Genomic DNA, 22,947 nt, shown 5'->3' on the forward strand with positions numbered 1-22,947 from the left:
GACATTTGCAGAAGCTAGCAAAGCGGTGCAGCCAGATATCACACTCGCAAAGTAATTGTTGTGCCACTAATGAGGCGGCTGAAGGCTCCAACATCTTGCCGAGGAAGAACAAGGTGTCTCTATTAGTGCAGACAAATGACTCAAGCGCAGATGTTAGTAAGCAAGCACGGCGAAGCAAAAGTTCATCGCTTCACATTTAACTGCGTTAGCATTTACTAAATGTGAGCTTTTCATATAACGCTGGCTCCGTCTCGGCGTTAATGTACAAATCTATCCGAGCGGGCCTCTTTCTCATCAAATCTTCCCCGCGATCAATGAATAATTCATCGCTGGGAGTGTCCAACCCTCCCCAGTGTGAACAACATTTTATTTATTTATTTATTTATTTTTTAACATCACCAAAGCAGGATCGTCTCGCACCCGCAGAGAGAGAAATGGAGCATGTGCTTATTACTGGCGACAAGTGGAGAGCCAAGGCGGCGTTTTTCAAAGAGTACGCGGTGACAACGCTTGCAAATGAACACGTTGAGATGCTGTTTGGTGGCTGGTGGTGGGAAAATTGGATGGCGTTGCTTATGTATGTGTATGTTTGCCGTCACGGCACCGTCATCGTGATGGCACAAGACGCATCCGGTAGGCGAGATGTGAACACAAAGCATTTGGCCAATTGGAGGCGTCAATTAAGTGATTAAACAACACAATCGATAAAAAACAAAGAATTCATTGCCGATTATTATTATTATTTATTTTTTTTTTTTAAATCACTAACCCTAACCACAAAAATATGGTTTTAGGAAAACTAGATGCTTTTTAATGTAAAATTAAAAAAAAATTCTGCTTAGTCGACATTGATTCTCAATATTCAGTAATGACAGCCGTACAGCCAATTTTTAAAAACTTTCCCTCTTTTAATGTGAACTCTAACCTGTACATCTCAGTTGAAACGACATATACTTTTGGGAGGGGAAGTAAAAACAAAACTGAATGCAGTTTCACAAGTGTGCACACCCTCATAACTGGTCACGTTTAAAATAAACCAGGACTGTGTTGACTTTGAATAGCCACAAAGGAGCATTTCCCGCTGCCCCAAGTGTTTGACTTGACAGCATCATTTTCATGTCACAAATTGTGTCTTCTGCAGGTCACCGATTGGTGGGAGAGGCCATGAGACCGCGGGAAGGCAATGTGGGTTAAGGGGACCCCAGCACACATCATTGCCCGCCTCTCCTCTCGCTCCTCTGCACAGCCGTCAGCTGCAGCGCCACGTTAGAAGCAGCACACTCACATTTCCTTCCTGTAAGTAACATCACACTGCTCGGGCACATTATGCTGCTGCCGCTGCCTTAAAGAGAGGCCATCCACTTTGACGCTCTCATTTTTTTTTTTTTTCATATCTGTTTAAAGCCCAATTAAGTAAATTTAGTAGTCGTAGTTCTCGGGTGCATTGTATTTGTGTCGCAGGGACTCAAATGGTCCCCAAACCTTATGTTGGACACCCTTAACTTAGTTAGTCCCATACTGTATTTATTTGATTGTCTGGCCTCAATGTGTTTTTCATACAAATACTGTAACTATGTTTTGCAATAGACGACGGTTGTTTCGGCGTATAGGAACAGAACGCTGTTGTAAAACGAGAACCTAAAGAATCCGTAGCTGTTCTTCCAAGGTTTCTAATTGAACCCAAACTTACTTTTCCTCGTGTTCATTGCAAAACACATCGAAGCATTTCGGGCCCCTATTTTGCATTTGTCAACTTGTCCGGCTGGCTGAATGTCATCAATTTAGCACATGGCCCCAAGCAAAGCTACGTGCTAAGTCTCTGAGCTCCTGATTCTCCCAAAAGTGATTTGACACTTTCTGACAACACACAGATACACTTATTTAGGAGCCTTTAAATCATTTTTCACACTTGTTTGTGCGCACACCATTCTGTGCCGCACCATGGGAGGACTTTAAATTCCACCATTTGGTTTTGTGAAAACGTCAAGCCACGTCATCTCGGTCGGTGACACCACAAAGCTTACAGTGACACTAACATAAAAAAAAAAATGTCTCGCCTATTATTTCACTTCCAAATTGTCGTAATGTGAATCCTGCCATCGTCACCTCAAAGCGGCTCATCATTGATATTCCATCGGCTCGTTAAGCCCCGGGAAAGTATTTTCCCTGAGATTTAGTAGTCCTCATTACCCGACTTTGTTTGATTACACTGCGTCTGAATGGACTGCCTGAGTTATTCACCTTAATTCAGGTGCAAACGACTTTGAGCGCAGTTTAGCTTTGACCCCCTAAAGGAGACCCCCCCCCCCCCCAAAAAAAAAATAGACCTATTAGGTTGGTGTTTGTGTCCAGTGGACTGGAACCGTCTCCCTATGGAGTGGCCCAGACATTTTTTGTGCTATCACTTCGGCTCCTTTGTGTCAATGGCTTCAAAATGGGCAATTTCCTGCCTGCCGTGTGTGTTTTTACGATTTTATCATCCCCCGCCGTAGTTATTTAGTCGCACTTAGGCCCATCAGTCATCGGCGCCGTGTCGAGGGGAGGTCGACATGCAGTAAAACTGACGGACGGCCTTCCGCCTGACTGAAGACGTATGAGACGGGAACGAGACAGATTTTTTTTTCTTCATTCTTTTTATGATATTCTGAGTACGGTCAAATGGTGCTATTAGAGGGCAGGAAAAAGACATGTTTGTGACAAAAGTAGAGATTTTGGAATGCATTCTCTCAAACTTTGAGACATTTTATTGGTTTTGTTTGGAAGACACAATTTGACTTGATGTGACGTGTTTATTGGCTGCCTGGAATCCAGCCTGGCATGTTGCTAGCATGTTTTTTTAAATGGTTAAATGTGACAGAGGGTCTCAGCTAGCTTGTTTGTGAAATTTAGCGTTGTGAATGATGTAGATGGCGGTGTTGGCATTTTATGGCTTTGAAATCGGCGCAACCTTTCGGCAGGAGTATAAAAACTTAGGAATCTCGACTCGTCACGATGAGGAAGACGTGTTGGAAGGTTCACAAGTGCCTCTGTTAAATCTGTTTCATAAAAAGCTCATTGTCTCTGTTTTTTGGTCAGAAAGTCATATTTTGGGTCCACTAGTCATATTTTGGGTTTACTGTTCAATTTTATTTTTTCCCGGCGAGAAATCGGCTCTTTTTTATGGGCAACTCGGCTTTGAAAACAACTGGCGGTGAACGAGTTAATATTATTTAGAATTATTTATTATTATTTCCAACCTCTTCCAGCATCAACATTTGATAGCTTAATTTTATCGATCCCAAAGGAGCTCTTCCGAAGCATTTCATTCTCGGCTGTATGCAAATGGGACTCCCTCCGTGTTGTTTGGGTGACTTCAATGCTCGCCCTTTTAAAAACAGCGAAGGAAACGCGTTTGCTTGTGCACTGTGACCTCGGCTACAAATGCTTCATTGGTGGCCTCGCCTGAGGATGCAGATGGCTTCTCTTGTTCATGCCGATGCCACGCAGCCTCCATTCCGTACGGACGCTGTGCTATTTATTTTGTTTGGTCGTGAGCAACAGGTTGCCAAGGTTGCATTTGATCCGAACCAAGACTTGCGAATCCGTTGGAGCAGCTGGTGTGCGGAAAAGCCAATGAAAGCATTACAAGACTGCTGTAAAGTGCGCTTCAGTGATTAGGAGATGTTGCAAAGCCTTTTCACGCCCTGCGCTAATGTTCTGATGCTGAGCCGCTAGACCACACGGAATGCTGTTTTGTGTGTGTCTGTTGTTGTTGTTGACTCACTTCTTTTGCAGATTGTTGAGCTCACGATTTCTGTTTATCACGCACAAACTCAACTTTAAATGTCGGTGACTGAGTTTGTCAAACTCGAAACACCCACTTGTTCCAATATTTTTGCTCATCTGAAAAACGGAAGGTGCTTTGTCGCGTGTTGTTTGACACGGCTGCTTGTAAATACCATGAAATATTCAGAATGCAATTTTTGTCACACTCGTATTCAGAATAGGACAAAAACAAAGGAATTGGGATGCCGTTCCAATACTTTTGCAACAGAAACTGAAATGCAACCGTCTACTGCCAAAGACGTCTAAGTTTGCTGACTGCTACCATCCTTAAATTAATAGAATTTAATATAATAATAATAATAATAGTAAATAATATAATTAACATAAATAATTGGAATGACTAACAGATCCCTGTAGAGGGCGACGTTGCATCCTTTTGGATTTTTTTTTCAGCACAGTTTTCGAGTCTCTTGCATACATGAGTCTGTGACATAATCTGAGTTTGACATCGCTCCCGTTTGTCCTTTGCAAAATTTTATTTTTACAAGGGTAAATTGAACTGTTTTGTCTACATTGAAACATAAGTCCATACATTTATGGGCAGATCAGTCCACGAGTGTAGCTTGACTTTTGCAAGTCTTTTCTTCCAACAGAGCTTTGAGCTTGACCTAGTTTTTGGCAGGGAAAGAAAAACGATAAGACACACACCCCGCCCCCCTCCCATTCCACAGCGCTGTCAATAAGCAAAGATTGTGCACTTCACAACTCGCCTTGTTTTGCATTTTCGTAATAAAGCTGAGGGAGAAAAACAGGCGCCCATCTCTCGGAGCAAAATGTGTGTTTGCCGAAGATTTCTCCTAATCCGGGTTGCACCACTCCACAGAAGAATCCAAGGTCAGCCTTCCAAAGGAATCGTTCTTCTATCGGATTTGCAGCTTCTTTGATTTGTGCTCCAACTCATTGTCGCCACAAAGTCACGTATCAAATTCAAAGACTCACAACAAAAATCCTTATTATGCCAAACATACTGCAAATGTTTACTTAAGACGGCATCGGTTGCCGTGGTAATGGCTAACCACATACTCGATGCTATTTTGTGTCTAAAAATGAAAGGCTTTCGTACGATTAGTTGTCCGTGTGTGTGTGCCTCATTATTTTGAGTGATATTAAAATGTCTGAGTGAATGAATCTCTCGGGTCTATGATATGTGTTTTAACAGCCCTTTCAATGGATATTCGCTGCTCATTCATCTTATATCTGAAACGTCCTCACTCTGGGATCATATTCAGTTAAAATGAGAGGAGGAAAAAAAAATACACAATGGTGTTCGCTAAATGAACGAGCAGTCACAAAAAGAAAGTCAGAACCGGGAGGATTGGAACTGCCGGAATTTGAGTAGAGCTATCAAATAGTTTTGCGTCTCGGGCCGTTTGTAGGATTTAGCTTGGCAGCAGATTTTGCGTGTGTCAGTGTATGTGTGTGTGTGTGAGTGGAAACTTCCTCTTGTAAAGGCTTAATCTGTTTTTGTGGTCTATAAAGTCAGCTTTTAAAGTGATTGCAAAGCATCAGCAACATGAAGGTCAGCGGCCTTCGGTCAAGCCAGCCCCGGTAGCAGCTTAGTCAGAGAGACGGATTCCGCATCAAGTATTCAGCTCTTCGTCAAGAGATGGCTTGCAAAACGTGGAGAGTGAGCCAAGGAACGGCAGGCAATATCGGAAGATGGCTACTTCGAATGTTTTATTTTTGTTCCATAGACCTCGACTTATAATAATAATATTATGTTATTAACATAAGAAATTTAGTGCGCCATTTTTTAAAAAATGCGTCAAAGCGAGCCTGTTCACCCCGTGCGCCCTCTTACCGTGACTGCAACGAGAGCATCCGTGCTTCTCGCCGCGCTAGCAAAGCACAGCGCGCTTGCGTGTTTATTGCATTTTCGTGTCCCGCCGCCGCGGCTGTCTGACAAATGCATTTCTTAGATGACTTTCATTTCAACGCTTGCTCCCCAAATTGCCTTTGGGCAGGCTGCATGTTGATCAAAATGTGTTTTTCATGTTACGTGAATGCTTTATGGAATAAGACTAACGAGCATAATTGAATGACAAGTTACAAACATCACCCCAATGTGGGTCACGCCGAGTTGCTTTTGAGAAACACGCAGCACTCATTTGGGGGAAATGCAAGTCGACGCTCATATTTGCCTCAAATCATTTATTCAATTTGTTAAGTCCTACCTGGTGCCACTGGCGGAGCTAGAGGGGGGGAGGGGAACAAGGGCACTTCCCCCTACCCCCAGGAATTTGCTTGGACCCGGCAGGTCCCAGGCTTTTCCAATTATTCCTGGAATTTTTTTCCACATCCTACATAGGAAACATTCATCAGCATTTCCTGGAGAATATTTTGGGTTGGTAATTTGTTGCTTTGTAGAGCCCCTGAGATATCCTTGCCATCCCCCCCAAAGAAAGAAGATCCTAGCTCCGCCATTACCTGGTGCTGTTCCCGCAATACTGGATGACAGCTTCCTAATACAGCTTTACATAAAGTGACGACTTTGAGTCATTCACACAGGATTGCTTTGACTTTTTCAGCAACTCCCAAATCCCATGATTATTGTTGCATAATTTCAGTTCCCCAAATGAACCCCTGCTCACAAAGCACCGATAATTTAAATTATAGTCCAAGCAAGTCGCTACACCTGCTACCTGCTGGTGAGCGCGGGGATTCAAGTAGGAATAAGAAAACAAAGTTTAATAGGTGATTAATGGCGAAGGGAAATGTCAGACATTTCGCCGGATGAGTTACATTCACAATAAAATGGCGGCAGCTGCTCAAGGGTATGAATCGCCAGACCGGCTCAAATGAAGCTTCCATCGGCAGCTCTAATTAGCTAGTTGAAAACAAATGAGGAAAACAATCCCAGCTTTTTAATTAAAAAGGTTTTTGTTTGTGCGACCGGACCCTGACGGGCCACTTGTAAGCCTCTGTCTTACAGCAGCCTGCAAAATGAGCCAGTTTCCTGTTAATTGCTGTAATTGTGTACTTTTTTACAGCCAGTAACTCAGTAGTTCTAGTTCTAATGGTCGCAAAGAGCGAAGTTTGCAGCCAGATTTTCCGCCCCTATTTTCTTCAGGTTATTGTAAAGTTGGGGCTGAATAGGATCATAATCGCAAAGCTTTATTTATATATTTATTCATTCATTCACTCTCTTATTTATTTATTATCTTGCTATTTATTTACTTATTTTATATTTAATTTTATATTTAATTTTATATCTTATTTTATTTATTCAGTTCTCAAGGGAACCAACAACATTCCATTTGTACTGTTTGTTCCTGTTGACCCAGTAGGCGGGTGTCAGCAAGAAGCTTCGAGCGTAAGCTTGCTTTAATTCTGTCAATGAATTTCAGTGTTGGCAAGTCTCAGTCAGCTGCACATCTGCGAAATGAGGTGTCCCCGTGCTGGCTCGTTGGACGCGTTTGGCTGCGACGATACAAGCCACAAATATAAATAAATAAAAAAAGAGGCCATTAGATACAGCCAATAAGTTGCAAAGCAGCAGTCGTCGCTACTGCTGTGCCCTTCCAGCAAGTTGACGCCAGGAAAGCTACTTGCGAAAAAAGAAGATTAATACATTGCATTTGAATTTTTCAAGGCTGCTTAATTGCACATGTAATGGTCGACTTCCATTATGCCTGCTTTTTTTTTTTAATATCCCTTTTAAGCATTCACTGGCTTTTTTCCATTTCCAAGGAAGGAAACGTCTTATTAGCGAAGACACACATGAACGTTTTGCATTTCACAAAAAATACAATCGATTGCCAAGAAGACATTTACCGCCTATTGAGGGGCGATTTGTTTGCGGTTGTTTCTGCGCTACGTGAAGGATGCTTTCCCGATACGTGCGCTGACGTGCGTCACAGCGGCAACGCCGGAGCCAAAAGGTGCCTTAATGATCTGGAGACGGGAGATCATTGAAAAGCGGCAAGCATCATCAATCATTGCCAAAATAGACGCATCAATGGACAGCGCGGCAGGTGGTGCGTTCAGGGTCATTACGAGTTTTAATCATTAGCTTCTTTCTTTTCGGCAGCTTTATGGAAGTTCCTCACAATCGTTGGGCCCACTTGGCACGCAGTGGCTCGCTCGTCCAGCTCGCAAGAACGCTCTGCTAATTTCCATTTGGCACACTCTGGAAGAGGTGGGCAGGACTGGCGTGTCACATAATCAATCGCGCCTCGCAAATTAGAATGTCCGAGACATCGCCCAACATAAATAAACCAAACAACGATACATAATTCACAGTCTCGAAAAAAAATCTCTAACATGCTTGCCTTACTTTAATAATCAAGTCAACTTTATTTATAGAGCATGCGCACAGCTGTGACAAAAGTGCCGTATATAAAATCCAACATAATAGAGATCACAAAATTAAATAACAAAACAGCTTGAATAATCTTTTCTCCAAAAAAAACATTGCGTAGTTTGTCCGTTGCCGAGTAACAAGCATGCGCGTTGACAATCTAAAATAAATACCGTGGCTAAAATATGATGCTTTTATATTTTTAATATAATTATATAGAGCACTCGGTCTCTGCTGCAGTTGTTTTTTAAATGTGCTCAATGAATAAAGTGGGATTAAGTATTTACAAATCCTCCCTGGCCGTGCTGATTTGAATTCAATGCAGCGACGCCCACTTTCCTTCCTTCCTTCCGCTTAAGACGCGAGAAGGCAAATCAAATCACTAGCATCTCGTCTCATTCAGCAGGAGCGAAGCCACGAATCGCTGCAATGGGGCGGATTCAGTCCGCGCAAAACGAGGCAATCTCATCTTGAATGGGCGACAAAGTCGAGTGTTGGTGTCGGAGGAATGCGAGCGCCGCCGCGTAATTACACGTCCCTGAGCTTGGATAGTTTTTGCACAATGACAATTGAAAATCACACAACAGCAAAGTTCCAACATTGATGAGATGGCGGAACGTACAAGTTTCAAAGCATTAAGCTCGCCTGCGTTGTTGTTGTTTTTTTTTGTTTGGTGTATTTATTTATTTATTTTTGTTTTTTGAATTTGCCGCATCGACACTTGTTTAGAGACGCGGGACAACAAAAAGCTACATTGAAGTGTCCAATATTTGTTGTAGCCATCGCTTCCAGATTTCGTGTGTGTGTAGCGTTTATGTGTTTGTCATTTTGCCTCCGCAGGGTAGAAAAGGTTGAAGAGGTTAAATGGGTTTATTTGCTCTGCTGAGAATCTCCACGCTGCTGTGAAATTGTTCTTGCATCCGGGATGCATCTATCCTCGCCGACCTAGAAGGAAAAAACAAGAAAAAGAAATGTTAGTTTTCAAGTGTTCCCCCGCCGGTGACCTCCAAACTTGGGTCGGCGTCTGCTGCTTTGTGTTGTGCCGACGCGACGTGGCGCCGCTTGACTGACATTGCTTCCAATATAACATAAATGCCCCGGAAATCAAGCGAGGGGAGACGAGACTGCTGTGGCTTTTGTCTGATTTTGATTGGCTGATTGATAAACCCTGACACTGGATGATGTCCTCAGCTAGAACGACAGGCTAGTGGAAGTACAGCTGGCCCTGGTTCTTAGGTTTGTTTTTTGAATCCAAGCTCAAACAAATTTAGGTTTTTCGGAAACTCTCAATTGTATTAGACTGTGAATCTTGATTGTAGTTGATATTGGTATTGATCCCTGCTGCAAAATGGTTGGTTGTTTACAAACTATGTGGTCGGCGGCTTACGGAGAGTTCACTTTCCAAGGACATGATTTTGACAAAAAAGCAAAACCAAAGGTCTGATCTGTTTAAATGTCACTTGTGGTGACGTTACATCAACAAAGTGATTTAGGAACTGGCTCTAGCTTCGTACTGTTAGCCGCCTATGCTAATGCTGCTAGTGTAGCCGTCTTATGGACGTTTTGGGTAAAATAGTCTGCAAATTGTGCAACTCTTTTCCTCAGTTCCTTCTCCCATAATGACAACGGCTGATCTGCAGCTTTAGGGCACCTGCCGAAAGCGTCCATTTCATTTGTCTCTGGAGGACACGCTCTCGATAGATACAGGATCGAGTCGAGCGAACGAGGGTAGGGGAGGGGGGGGAGTGAATGATGGAAACAAAATGACATTGATGAAATATTCCCCGGCGCGCGTGGCCGCATTGTTCAGATGAGGCGTCACACGCGTGCTATTAAGCGCGAGCGGGATGTGTGCGAGGGTTAAACAGCTGCCCGGCTCGTCACTCACTCGCTGAGAAAACGAGGTGACGTTTCACCAAAAATTGATTTTTGATGCCCCGCCGGCGTGCTAATGTGGAAAGAATGACAGACATTTTTGCACCATTGATGACAGCTTTTTCAGGTCGGGAAGATGGAGGGCCGATTTGGCACACTCCTGGCCTCACTCATTCATTCATGCATGCATTCATTCATTTTATATATTTTTTTTAAATACCGCAGTGTGAGTCAAATGGTCGGAGAGACCGGTTTTTTTTTTTTTTTAGTATTTTTTTATTTATTTTTATTTTTAAGGATGCTGCTCTTGCAGATTGGCACCGTGGCTTTTCATGACTCAAGGCTTTCTGTGATAGTATTAAAGGCACGACCAGCATTAGTCCCGCACGCCAGGCAAATAAAGCCCGAGGCATCAGGGGACGAGGGGAGCCTCGCATACTTATGCTTTTTTTGAAAATGTGTGACATCAACAAAATTGCATGAACTCTCACCATTGAGATTTTATGAATCTTTTATGATTCATAATCATATTCCACTGCACTTTTTCAAGCTGATACCAGCGCAAGAATTCACTCTTTCAGTCCCGATACCCCTCGTATTTTATATATATTTAATTGAATCATTTCATTTTATGACAAGAAAATTATAAACAAAGATTCGACGCAATATCAATAAATCGAACCTTATTGTTTCAAAGCTTATTTGTGGAAGTGTACCTAATAAAGCGGCCCGCGGCCCGGCGTCCGATGGCCTGTTCTCGTAAGCCGCAGCTTAGCACAGTCGCGATTGCTCACTTTTTCACCTAAGCCGAAGCGAAAACGAGATCAAATCTTCCCCGGCATGCAATTGCTCTGTCATTCAGCACCAATTTGATTTTCCCGTCGTGCCCTCCAACCTCAAGTGATTGAATGTATTTGTCCGTTTGGAATATTTCGGTGCGGAATGCTTTGTGACCTCGGGAGCACTCGGAATAACGACAACTGGTGAACAGCGCCGGGCGACGGCGCCTCCTCGTTGGAAAACCGGGACGGGATTCGATGCGGCGTCCGATTAAATGCGTGTGGAGAAGTGGCGACATTTTTTACAAGAGGCTCTGGTGTCAGCAAGCCATTGTCTGTGCCGGAAGATGACAGGCGAGGAGGCGCAACGATGGATGAACCCCAAAAATAAAAAATAATAGCTAGGCTTGTTTCCAAGAAGGGTTATGAGAGCAGAGCTTTTCTCATCAGTGCTTTGTCTGGTCACCATGGTTTCAACTTCACTGTTGGAATGATCTTTGAGGTTGTAAATTTGGCATGAGTAATCCCGTCAAGAGATTGATAGCGCGTCTATTGAAAGCCTCTCTTAGCTCGTATGTATAATTCAACCGTCCGTAATGAGCTTTCCGGCAATATATTCACAACAACAATTTATTGATGACCCAAACGGCTAGCAAGTAAGATTTGCGTCGTTGGTTTGAGGGTTGGACTTTGCCGAGAAGTCGTAAGATAAAAGGCGAGAATGATAGTTGATGTGAAGATTGACTGAGTGTCGATTGGGGAAAAAAAAACTTTGGCTCTAACTCTCACTCTGACTCTCGCCCGGTCCCCAAAGATTGACTGACTGTCGGTTGAAAGAAAAACAAAAAAAACCTTTGACTCGGATTCTCACTCTGACTCTCACTCTGACTCTCGCTCTGGCTCTGGCTCTGACTGACTCTCGCCCGGTCGCCGAAGATTGACTGACTGTCGGTTGCTATGGCGACAAACGGGCTGCTTCTGCTCTTGAGTTGTGAGATCTTACCTTAGCACTTTGTAAACATACTCTTCGTCTTCGAGCGGATAAATACGTATTTCTCAGAGATTCTTCCATCTAGCATTTGCCCCTTTTTTTTTTTTTTTTTTTGATTTACGAGCTCAAATTTGAGACACGAAGGCTGTATGCTGGCCATCAACTCTAAGAGCCAAATGTTTTAAGATGACGTGGCGTGACTCGTCGCCTGTCGACACGATTCAAGCGAGTGACGCTTGTTAGCGTTTGATCGGCCAGCTCCAGCGTAAGAACGTCTGGCTAGTGCCTCGATTTGCAAATGACTCGATGGCGGGACGGCCGTTCTCTGATAACAATGGCCACTTTATCGCCTATGTGTGTGTTTGTAAGTGAGTGACAGCCTTCAGGCTGCGGACGCAGGCGGATGAAGGGCGAAGGCGCGTGCCAGCGCCGAGGAACACAGCCGAGCAAATGAATTATTGATGCTTTGAAAAGCCGTGGAGGCACACTCCTTTGTTACCTCGCTTTCTTCGCCGCGCCAGAGCTCGGCCCGCTCATCAAATGCATCCTCACGGAGATGATTGTCACCCTTTTGGTTCTCTTCTTTATGTTCGGCAAACACACAAGGAGAAGGAAGGACTGCAATAGCCCACAGCAGAAAATAAAACGTTGGATTTCTTGGATCACACTTGTTTTTAAATATTTTTTAATAATTACAGTAGTACCTTGATCTATTTGTGTAGAGGGGCTGTCATTATTAAGATTATTATTATTTTTTAATTATTATTTTTTTGTTAAACTGAGTTAGTTTTTGGGGTTTTTTTAGAGATCAGTGAGAACCGATCCCAGGTGCCGATACCAGTCTTGTTTCAAACTAGTGGAACTCGAGTTTATATATTTTTTTTCTCAAATTATTTTCAATTTTTTTTTCTATTTCTGTATACACTATTTCCTGGCAATAGTCTGACTTTTTCCTCGTGCTTAACACTTCTTTTAAAAAAAAAAAAAAAGTTGACAACCTAGCGGAAACTCCCGTTTCTATTTTATTTTTATTTCTATATATACTATTCGCATATAAGAATGCTTTCCCGTCAATAGTCCGACTTTTTCCTTCTTTTTTAAAAAAGTTGACTTTATTCTCGTGCAACTATTTCCTGGCTGGATCCTCCATCGACTTTTTAGTCAAGTATAACTGCAAACTTACCTTTGAGCATCAACATCTGCTCAGCTGAGGTCTGCCTAGTGATCTGGAAAGAAGCTCATCTTCCCTAGAGGAATTGTTTCACACACACCAGAAGAGGACGGAAAGAGTCCTAAAGTGAAAGGGAACACGCAGTGAACTCCGGCAAGAGTCTCTTGGCCATGCGTGAACTGATGCTGATGACATTTACATGTAGCTGTGACGCCTGAACGACTTCGGTAGGTCCGAGGGTCCGCGGCGAAACGGGCGGGCGCAAAACGCTTGCGGAGACGTTGCAGTTTAACACTGCAAGACAAACACTTTAGTGGTACTATTGTGCCGTGTGAGGGAGAGACCGGATGACATATGGACCAGTCTGTTGTTGTTGTCATCCCTCCAGCCCCAAGGCGCGAAGATGACTCTTGGTAAAATGTGAAGTTGTTGGAAACCTTTCAAAGCTGTTTTGCAAATGTCATCAAGTTGTCATCTAACGCTGATAAAAGCCCGATGGCTAAGCGATAGATGGGTAGGGGAAAGAAATGGTTGGAGATATTGCCACAACTGGTTTTTGCTGGATGTCTTGACCATATTTGGCCAAAAGCTAATTTGTCGATCATGGAAACCTAAGCCAGAATAATCATTTGAGAATAAAAAAATGTGGCTAAAGCAGTGCTTCTCAATTATTTTCTGTTACGCCCCCCCTCAGCAAGAAGAAAACTATTCGCGCCCCCCCCCCCTCCCCACCGTGACTATCCTAACTTGCCTTGTAAGTCGTAAAATGTTGCACTGTCGCAAACGTCACAGAAGTAACAATGAGAGCGCCACTGCCCCCTGCTGGGAAGATGCGCAATTACTTTATTCTAGTACGGCAAAAAAAAAAGCCTGTTCCCCAGGGTCACACGCGCCCCCCCAGGTATAGCACGGCGCCCCCCAAGGGGGGCGCGCCCCACTATTTGAGAAGCACTGGGCTAAAGTGTTCAAAATCGGTACTAAAGTGAATTCATTATGTTACTGATCAGTGGCTTTGTTGAAATGACGACGCCCAATCTGTTTGCCCAATCTGTTTACCCAATTGTTTACCCGATCTGTTTACCCAATCTACTTTATTAGACTAAGAAAGTTATTTTTGATCATGACTCCTTAGCACTCCTCCAACAAAGTCCAACTGGAGACTGTGACACGTTATAATTAGCGAACGCTTTCATCTCGTCTCCAAATATCTAACTGACTATTCTTGTTACTCTCAAAGGGAAAAACGCCTTTGACTTGTAACGCACTTTCCGCCCGTAATGAGGACTGAATTTCTCACGTTTCCTATTGAACTCGCACCGACCGGTTCGAACCCTGGCTGGATCCTCTCCTGACTAATCATTCCAAAATGGGCCCGCGGAAGACAGAGCGGAGGCTTTGCCAGTGTTAACGAAGAGCCGAGGAATGGCTCCAATTTGCTGTCCTCCCACCAACCTCTGCTAATCCCGCCGCAGCGTGATTACAAACCCGTCAGAAAGCATCGACTCCGAGGTAGCAAAGTGGAAGCGATTGATCCGACACTCCAGCGAGGTGCGTCGGAAACGAGTCGGAAACAGCTCCCGGACGGGAAACGGTAGACGTCAAGGTACAAAGGAAGGGATGTGCTAGCCAGGGTAGGGTGAGTAGATAGAAAAAGTCTACACACCCCCATTCAAATGCCAAAAGCGTTTCCCATCGTTCATGTTAATTAACATTCAAATAAAGAAAGGAAATAATGAGGTTGCACACGACCTCTTATAATTGTGGATGTACAAACTTAACCAGACAGAACAGTGCACGAAGCAATTTGAAAAATATTACATTATTTATTTATTTCCTTTTGCCGTTTAAACTTTCCTTCAGTGTCAAACTGAGCGCGCGCTGGAAGCATCAGACGGGCACGAACGGAAGCCCACAGTACCACCAGGCTGTCGCTAATGGAACTACACCCTCATCTTTGCCTCGTACTTTAATCTGATTCCATTGCTTTGTTTGCTCATCGGGGTGACAGTGAGGGACACGCGTGTGCGTGATTTGAATGGTGTGGGTTGATTTTAGTACGGAAAAAAAAGGTTCATTGGTTCAAAAAAAATGTGGAATGAAAACCGAAAAAACTGTGTGAGGCTTTTGTACAACTGCGTGTATGTGCCACGCGTGGGAGTGGATCCTCCCTCCCTCCCTCCCTCCCTTCCTTCCTCTCCCTCTTCCCTCCTCCCGTCCTTCCATCCATCCCACCTCGCATTTGCATTTCTCCTCATTGCGGGACGGAGCGTTTGGCGCGCGCACGCACAGTCTGGGAGTCGTGCAAAACGGATGTTCGCTGTCCCCTCCTTGGTTTTAGCCTCTTTTTTTTTTCGCTACGGGAGAGAACGTTGCCCTTGCCCCCCTCCCTCCTTCCTCCCACGCATGAAGGTGTTGCACTTGAGGTAGTGGTGGCGTGCGTTCCTCCGTGAGGCTCGCTCGGACTTGCTGTCGCGCGAATGGAAATGCGAAAGGATGCTCGACAGCAGCGGCGCTGAGCACCACAGCAGGTGAGTTCTTCCACGCGCGCCCTTGAATGACAGATCAGGCTTCGGCGACTTTTATCTTAGACAAAAATAGAGTAATAAAAAAGACTCGAGTCAATCCTGGTTGAAGGCGCGTCCTTTGCAGGTAACAGAATCTGATCAGATGATCATCAGCAATCATGTAAGTGTGTGTGTCCAGTGTGTGCGAGCACGTGTGTGTGCAGAAGGGATTTAGCCATTAATCACATTGTAATTGTCCCGCGAATGTGATTGCAGCACCTTTATGGAGGCTCCATATTAATTTTCGCCGCTGCGATAACATTGGCAGCCTCATCTGCAAAGATGGCTTATCTGTTCAGTGGGCTGCAGCCTGCATTTGATGAACCCCTGCCAACCCCCCCAACACACACACACACACCGCCCCCCCTCCTGCCTAACAATTGGGATATCACATTGTCAGCTACAAGATGGTGAAACTTGGTCTCTTGGCTGCATGACAAGTTAACCCCCACCCGACCCGCCATCAGCATCCCACCTCGCCCAGACCTTGCGTGTATCTTTGCGATGCTGCCCGTCTTTGAGAACAACAGCCCGCGTATCACAAGTCTGTGTAATGCTGCTCCTGCGGACATTCATAAAGTGCTGTTAGGTTATAAATAGCCTCAGGGAGGGAGAGGAGGGCAATGCCATGATAGGCAGCACACAAAGAGGTGTGATGTCCAATATGCCCCCCCACCAACTAAAATAAATAAATAAATGTGCCCAAAATGTCGCCGTTGGAGGAGGCATCAGGCAAGAAAGGGTGTGGCATCATTTGCATTGACGCAAAATGTGAGATGCTTTCTTTGATGTAAAACTTTTTTTTTTTAAACGTCAGCACCAGCTTCAGTGCCAAAAGGCTTCCAGGAGTGTAAAAACAAGGTCGGAAGGGAACTTTTTTTTTTTTAAATCATCAGAGGCAATTTCAGACTACAAGCTAAACATATGACGAAAAGCATGAAACCATTGTTATCCATTTTCAATATTTTTTCCTCTAGTAAGACAAGACAACAAAAAAGGCATTCCCGCTGGCTAAGAATGCTAATGCTAAAAACAATGCTAATAAAGACACCAACCCGCTCCTCAGAACCGTGCGTGTACTTAGATTTGTGGCGGGAAATCTGACGAAAGCCAGACAGGCGTGTCACAAGTATCTTTGTAACATGTATTTATTTATTTAATCTTTCACTCAATTGACAAGAACCTATTAAGGTTTACAAATTAGCGGTTGATGCTAAGGTTAGCGGCTTTTTGTGACAGCGATATTGTTGGGCCCAGGGGCGTGGTGACCATTGGGAATTTCGGATGTCTATTTTTAGCTTCTAATGGAGTCGTACTATATTGAAGAGATTTTCTTATTTCGCCGCCTACCTCTGGCTAGACGACCCTCGAGAAGTGGCTTTGGCCGCGGTCGGCTTAAAGGTTGCGGATCAATGCCTCGGCTGCTTTTAGAAGCCTGATCGGCTTTGTAGTCCGCACGCCCTCGCCACACATGACACAAATGCGCGGATGGTGACCTTGGCAGCCGTTCATCAATAAGTTTGACCTCACTGGTCCTGCAGGAAGAAGGAGGAATCAAACAATCCCCTCACGTGTCGTCGACGCCATCCTCTTATCGAGTCGCCACCTGCTGATCGGCGCTTCCGATACGGAGGTGCCATGGCTTCCTCTCGCCTAACTGACCCGCACGGCTTTTGACGTTAGTGCGAGGTGACAGATTTCGGGCTTGCCCCGCAGTGACACAGTCAAGTGGCAAGCGGTATTAGCAGGCCTGCACCACTCCTGGAGATGCGGGCGTCATGGCGGGTGTAAACCTGACACCTGCTTTATCGACGAGGTGTTGATTAGCTCCCAGTTGACGTCGGCGTGGCAATTGTCTTGTTTATTGTTCTGATACAACTGGCTGGCGTTGAGATGATGACAGCTAGATGCATGGAGCTGCGGTGACGACCGAATCATCTACTTGCTGTCTTTTAGCTGTGCCTGCATAGTACTGTACAGATAAAAAAAAAAATTGTGATCGGCATATTTTCTTCCATTTCTTCATTTTAACTCATTCACTACCATTGACGGCTATGGACGTCATACATATATTTTAACTGTGCTGGCAGTGAATGAGTTCATTTCTGGTGCTACTAAGTGTGTATCAAGTGATTCAATGACTCAAAAGAAATCATGGGCTAAAAGACTTAAAGCACCACTTTTGGGGACTACAATACCCGAGCTCTTGACATAAGAACCTGCAAAGGGATTTTGGTTATTGTCATCAAAACCTTTGGAAAAAGTCTCAATGAGCTCTTAAAGTCGCCTGAGCTGGCAAATAGCCGGCGAGTCCACGCCAATATTGAGCGCCGCCTTCAACCTGGCGTGCAATCGCACTTTTGCCCCCGACTTCACCTCCGTCAGCGCCGAAAGCGGAAGCAAGCATTTCCCTCTCAAATCCCGTCGTGTCGCAGGCATTAACATAATTATTGTATACGCTAATCCAAAACTGACATTTTGAATTATTAATTTATATTGCAGGTTCATGTGGCGGACACATTGTTTTTATTTATTTTTTTCCAGATATTCTCTTTGTCTTTGCTTTGCAACCGAAGCATTTGTGTTTTGCTGCAAGTTCAAGGGTTCATATTGATTGAAGCTGCTCGTAAAAAAACAATCGAGATTCATTTATTCACATTCAGCGCGCTCTCCCACGAGCTTATCAGCTTGAAGCTTAAAAAAAAAAAAACAAACGAGGAAACTGAACATAAGTTGCGTTCGGGAGCAGCAGTGTTTTGCAATTTTTTTAAATTTATTTATCTCTATGTATAGCTATCGCTGTCTGCTTATTATTTTTAATTATTTGTTTATTCAATCATTTAATTATTTATTCATGTATTTATTTTTGTCAAGCTTTCAGTGCTTTCAATTGGCTACAAGGTGGAGACGGACCTTCATTATCGATTTGTGGGACGAAAAATGATTTGGACCATATTTGGACACTTCCCGTCGATATATGCGTATACTGTGTCTTCTTCATGTAATTCGATTCCAAGTTGTATATAATGTTTGATTTGATTGTCCTTGTTCCTTAAGGATATTTCGTTTTGAAATGCGCCCAGTTTATTGTTGCTCCATAGAGTAACAGGCGGACCGAAGCAATCACGCGCCAATCCTTGATGGAGATTATAAATGACCGCATCCCACCGTGAACCGTTTTCACTCAAAGTAGCTAAGAGGAGCGCAAACACCATCGTAATAATAATCATTGTCTGCTTGTTTTTAGCCTTGTTGGAGACACGGCTGAGGTTCGCTAAAGGTCGTAATTGGCATCAATCTTGCTCGGTTTGGATTTTCTTCTCCGTCAAATGTTCCATTTGAACGCGCCGTCCTCCGCTGTGCCGTGATTCATCGGGGCTTCGTGCAAACGCCACCATAAATCAGTTGGGCTCCCCCTCATTCAAATAAAAAACAGCCAGTGATTGTGCAAACGGTGCCAAGGTCAAGGGTTGGAGAGTTTTTCTTCTTTTTTTTAACAGTACGCGTCTTCATCTAGCGCCCGAAGGGGGCATTTGTATGGAGAACATTGGGAAGAATCAATGGCTGTTACCGGGCAGATTTCTACACTGACAATGCTTTCAAGTAACGGTGGTTGTGCCTGTACAAGTGTGTGATGTGATATCAGCCATAGTTAGCCAAAGCAAAGAATGGAAACTGCCATAGACGGACGGGCTAACGAATAGCACTCAGTCAGGCGTCCATTCTTTATCCTCTGCGAAGAATGACCCGTCCCTAATAAAGTGTCCCGCAAGCGTCCACCCACGCGAAGCTCCTTTCGAGTCCCGCCTGGGTGTAAAATGGCTGCTCCGTTTCCCAACGGAGGCTCTACAAACCCACTCGGAGCGTGGAGAGCTCATTTGGAGTGGCAGCCCTGAACCGCGGCTCGCAACCCGAGCGCTCGTTACCGGAATATCACTCGTGGCCGTCGATGTGCTCGGTACGATGGAAGGGATGTTTGCGGTGGAGGAGCAGATGTGACAAGCATATTGTCATTTGCCAGCGCAGCGCTAATCATACCCCGCTGATAAACAACCAGCGAAGCGTGTCCAACGCACAAAGAGTGAGTCGTCGCATTTTGCGCAACACTGAGTCAAATTCATAATAACGGAGGACCCACGTGATGAATTCAAACTATTAGGCCTGCGTCTGTGGACTGTAATGTGGCTCAATACAATAGAAGACATTTCTGCCCGCTTTTGATTGACACTGCAGCGAGGTAATCATGTTTTGATGCTTGTTTGTTGGCTATACAAGTGCGCCGCAGCAGACTGGGAGCTCTTTTGAATCTTTCCACCCTGTCATGGAACTAAAATATGACGCGGTGGAGTCGTTATATGCCCGCCGCAGCAAATGTGCTTGGAGCCCATTACGTGTTCCCTTCATAAGATCACTGTTGTTGTTTTTTTTCCCCCTTCATTATGCAATTCGAGACAACACAGGCTTTGCTTTAGGTTAAACCGGGAGTATTTAGCGCCCAGAAAGCTTCAAATATGCAGCTAACATCCTTGCGAGTAGCTAGTGGACACAGGAAAGAATAAATAAATAAATACAAAAAGACAGAAAATAGAATGTGGGCTGAAGAGAGAAATTGCAGGAAGAGGAAACGGGAGGTCAGATTTCAAGTTATCGACCAGACGGGATGGCATGCAGAGATGTTTGCTTGCTTGCTTGGCATCAAGGCGCTGAAAAGGAAGAAAATACAACAGGGCTGGTAAAAACAGAACACACACACACACACCAAAAAAAAAAAGAAACAGTGAAGATCTTGTTTCTATTTTCCACCAATACATATTTTTTTTAATTAAGGAGCTATTCAAAGTATGGCTGCCAGTTGGCCATCTCTATCTATTCTTTCCTTGTTTCTTTCTTTCTTTTGCTCGTTCGTTCGTCCATTTATTCATGCATTCATGTTTGCCAATATTTTTCCTTTTACTGCAATTCAGTATAGTCTCCAAATATCAGCCTCTTTGATAATCAGTATCGTATCAGCCCTGAGAAAAAAAAAACATATCGGTCTATCTGTAAAATAAACTACATGCAAGAGCCAAAGATAAAGCGGGGATCTTTTAGCTGGGGCACTGCCCCACTTTCCCCTGGCCCCCTGATAAAACCAATAATCTTCTCGCTTATCAGGTGAGAAGCCTTCCTTTGATTTTTTTTTTGTTTTCCATCTTTCAAAATCGTTCAAATTTAGCACTCCCGCTGCTTCTTTGCACTCCCCGCAGTCAAGGCAGAAGATCGAGCCGAGCCGAGTTATCCCCGCCGCTGAGATAGAGATACTTAATCCATGTCCTCGGAGAGATCGCCCCGAAAGATGAAGTCGTAATTAGTCAGATAAAACCCAACATAATGACACCATTGATACAGGTCGGGGAAACGAGGATTGAGAGAAAAAAAAAGAAACCCATTCAAAGGCCAATAAATTAGCATGCGCAGCAAAGTAGCCGCGGTGGACGTCTCAAAAGGGCAACGCACAATGCTTCTCTCATATCCATCTGCTCTCAAATGAAAAAATAAAATAAACGCTGACCTTCATACAATCAAAGATTATGAAGAGGAAAACAACAACAGTTTTCAGCACGCTTACGCAAAGGCTCTCACGGGAGCTGGAAGCAATTAAAGGCAAAATTACTCGTCTAAGCTGTCCTTGCATCCGCTCGCTCGCTAGCTCGCTATCTCGGGCTCCCAGTAGTCCAGGTCGTAAAGATAGAAGAGGCGAAGCTTGGAATCGGAGCGGGCCGACTAATCCGAAAACGACTAAAGGGAGCACAATCTGGCGTTTGGACAAAAGAAGACGGAGGTATTTCACACGCCACGAGTGGATCGATGACAAGGTCACCCCGCGAGCACTTAAAGACGCTGCAAATCCCTCGTCGATGCAAGTTGGAGAAGACTCCTCTCGGCTTGGGAGTGATTTCACAGAAGCGGCAAAGAACTCTCATTAGAGTCCGATAAAGGTAGCGGGCCGGGGATCCTGCGGTAATGAGAGACACCTTGTCTTTGCTCGTCGGGTGGCCGCAAAAGAAACACGTGTGCTGACAGGCTGGCCGATGACACGCTAGTGGTGGACATGCCTTTTGGGTTTTTTTCTCGAGTCGTTCTTTGTGGTCTTGTCATGCCGCACGACTCGCATGACATTTACAACCATATTCCAAAGCCTTCTGTTCATTTTTCCTATAGCGGTTCTCCTAATTAGGGTCTTAGGTGAAGCAGGTACGAGAATTTTCCGGGTGACTTTGGCACCGAATTGGCGCCATAGTCTGACTGCCCGCTTGTCAGTCACCTTCACATGTTTGGACAACTTTGGCTAGGCGAGCCGAGGCAGCTTTATTGCTAGCCCACAAAATTGTTAGCTTCACAAAAGTGCAACACGTAAAAGCATTACAAACGGTTCAAGACAGGCAAAGCAGAAAGAACAAAAGTAGCTTTTCAAAATTAGGAAAAATATATTATCTGACCTACCACTACTTGTTTGTCCAATAGAAAATAACGGAAATGATTCATATTGTGTTAACTAATTCAACATTTTCAACAGCATTAGCTGGTTAGCCTAGAGAAGCACCTTTTTCACCATAACAACAAGTTTAAAGATTTATCATTTTGTGCTTGCATAAGTCACACCTTTCAGTTATTGGTTGTTTTTCTTCGGACGCTGCACTTTCTTGGATATCAAATCGTTTATGCCAAACAGGGCTCCAAATGTACATACATCCACGAATGCAACAATAATCAAACATGCTGAAAAATCTGACGGAGCATCCCAGGTAAATGGAGTCTTTGCAATTTTCTCCAATTTCCCGCATCATCCCGCCAACGAGGCTGGCGCCAAATGTGAGGGAACGGCAAGTGCTTGAATTATTTATTTTCCCATTTGCATATGTAGCCTAGTTTGAGGGAGGCAGACGACTCCGGAGGATCTTAATGCGCCATACGGCCGCTCAGCCGGCCTGGGCGATTTACTGAGCCCATTACCTCGCATCAGGAGCAATCACTCCACGTGCAATGAAAGCGATACCATATGCCGCACGCACTCCTGCGATATTATTTGCCGGGATTGGCTGGGTTCCATCGCCTCTCATCGCGCCCACCTGATCCCACCCCTACCCGCCGATAACTACCAGCATCGCCAGGGAAAATCAAAAGTACTTTGCACTTGTGCAGCAGGCCCTCCCTCGCGGGCCAAGGTTAAACACCATTTCATTTTCTCGCCTTTGATGGCCAGCCCCGCTCCTTTTATCACACCCCCACCCAACGTTGTCACCTCCGTCACACCACTCCAGCCACGCAAACGCCCCACCACAACCACCACTTTTGAAAGTTTGAGAGGGTCCAGGTGGCTGCGCAGAGGTCATGAATAAGCAATCACTCAACTTCCACCTTGTCACGCTCGTAAAGTTTGAGCTACGCCGCGTAGCTCATGA

General features: G+C 44.5%; 1 protein-coding gene across 9 annotated transcripts in view; it reads left to right on the forward strand.

Annotated features, from left to right (window-relative positions):
• lingo1a (leucine rich repeat and Ig domain containing 1a) overlaps positions 1-22,947 on the forward strand; it is a 174,731-nt gene that overhangs the window by 140,226 nt on the left and 11,558 nt on the right. For 8 of the 9 annotated variants that reach the window (XM_061284260.1, XM_061284259.1, XM_061284258.1 and 5 more), the window contains one exon: positions 1,142-1,296. The gene's annotated coding sequence lies outside the window, so the exon portion shown is untranslated. Of the gene's footprint in view, positions 1-1,141; positions 1,297-15,210; positions 15,470-22,947 lie in introns of those variants that run through there. The other variant, XM_061284266.1, reaches the window with a different exon arrangement.

Source organism: Syngnathus typhle, linkage group LG7 (genome assembly GCF_033458585.1).
Source record: "Syngnathus typhle isolate RoL2023-S1 ecotype Sweden linkage group LG7, RoL_Styp_1.0, whole genome shotgun sequence".
Taxonomy (NCBI): domain Eukaryota; kingdom Metazoa; phylum Chordata; class Actinopteri; order Syngnathiformes; family Syngnathidae; genus Syngnathus; species Syngnathus typhle.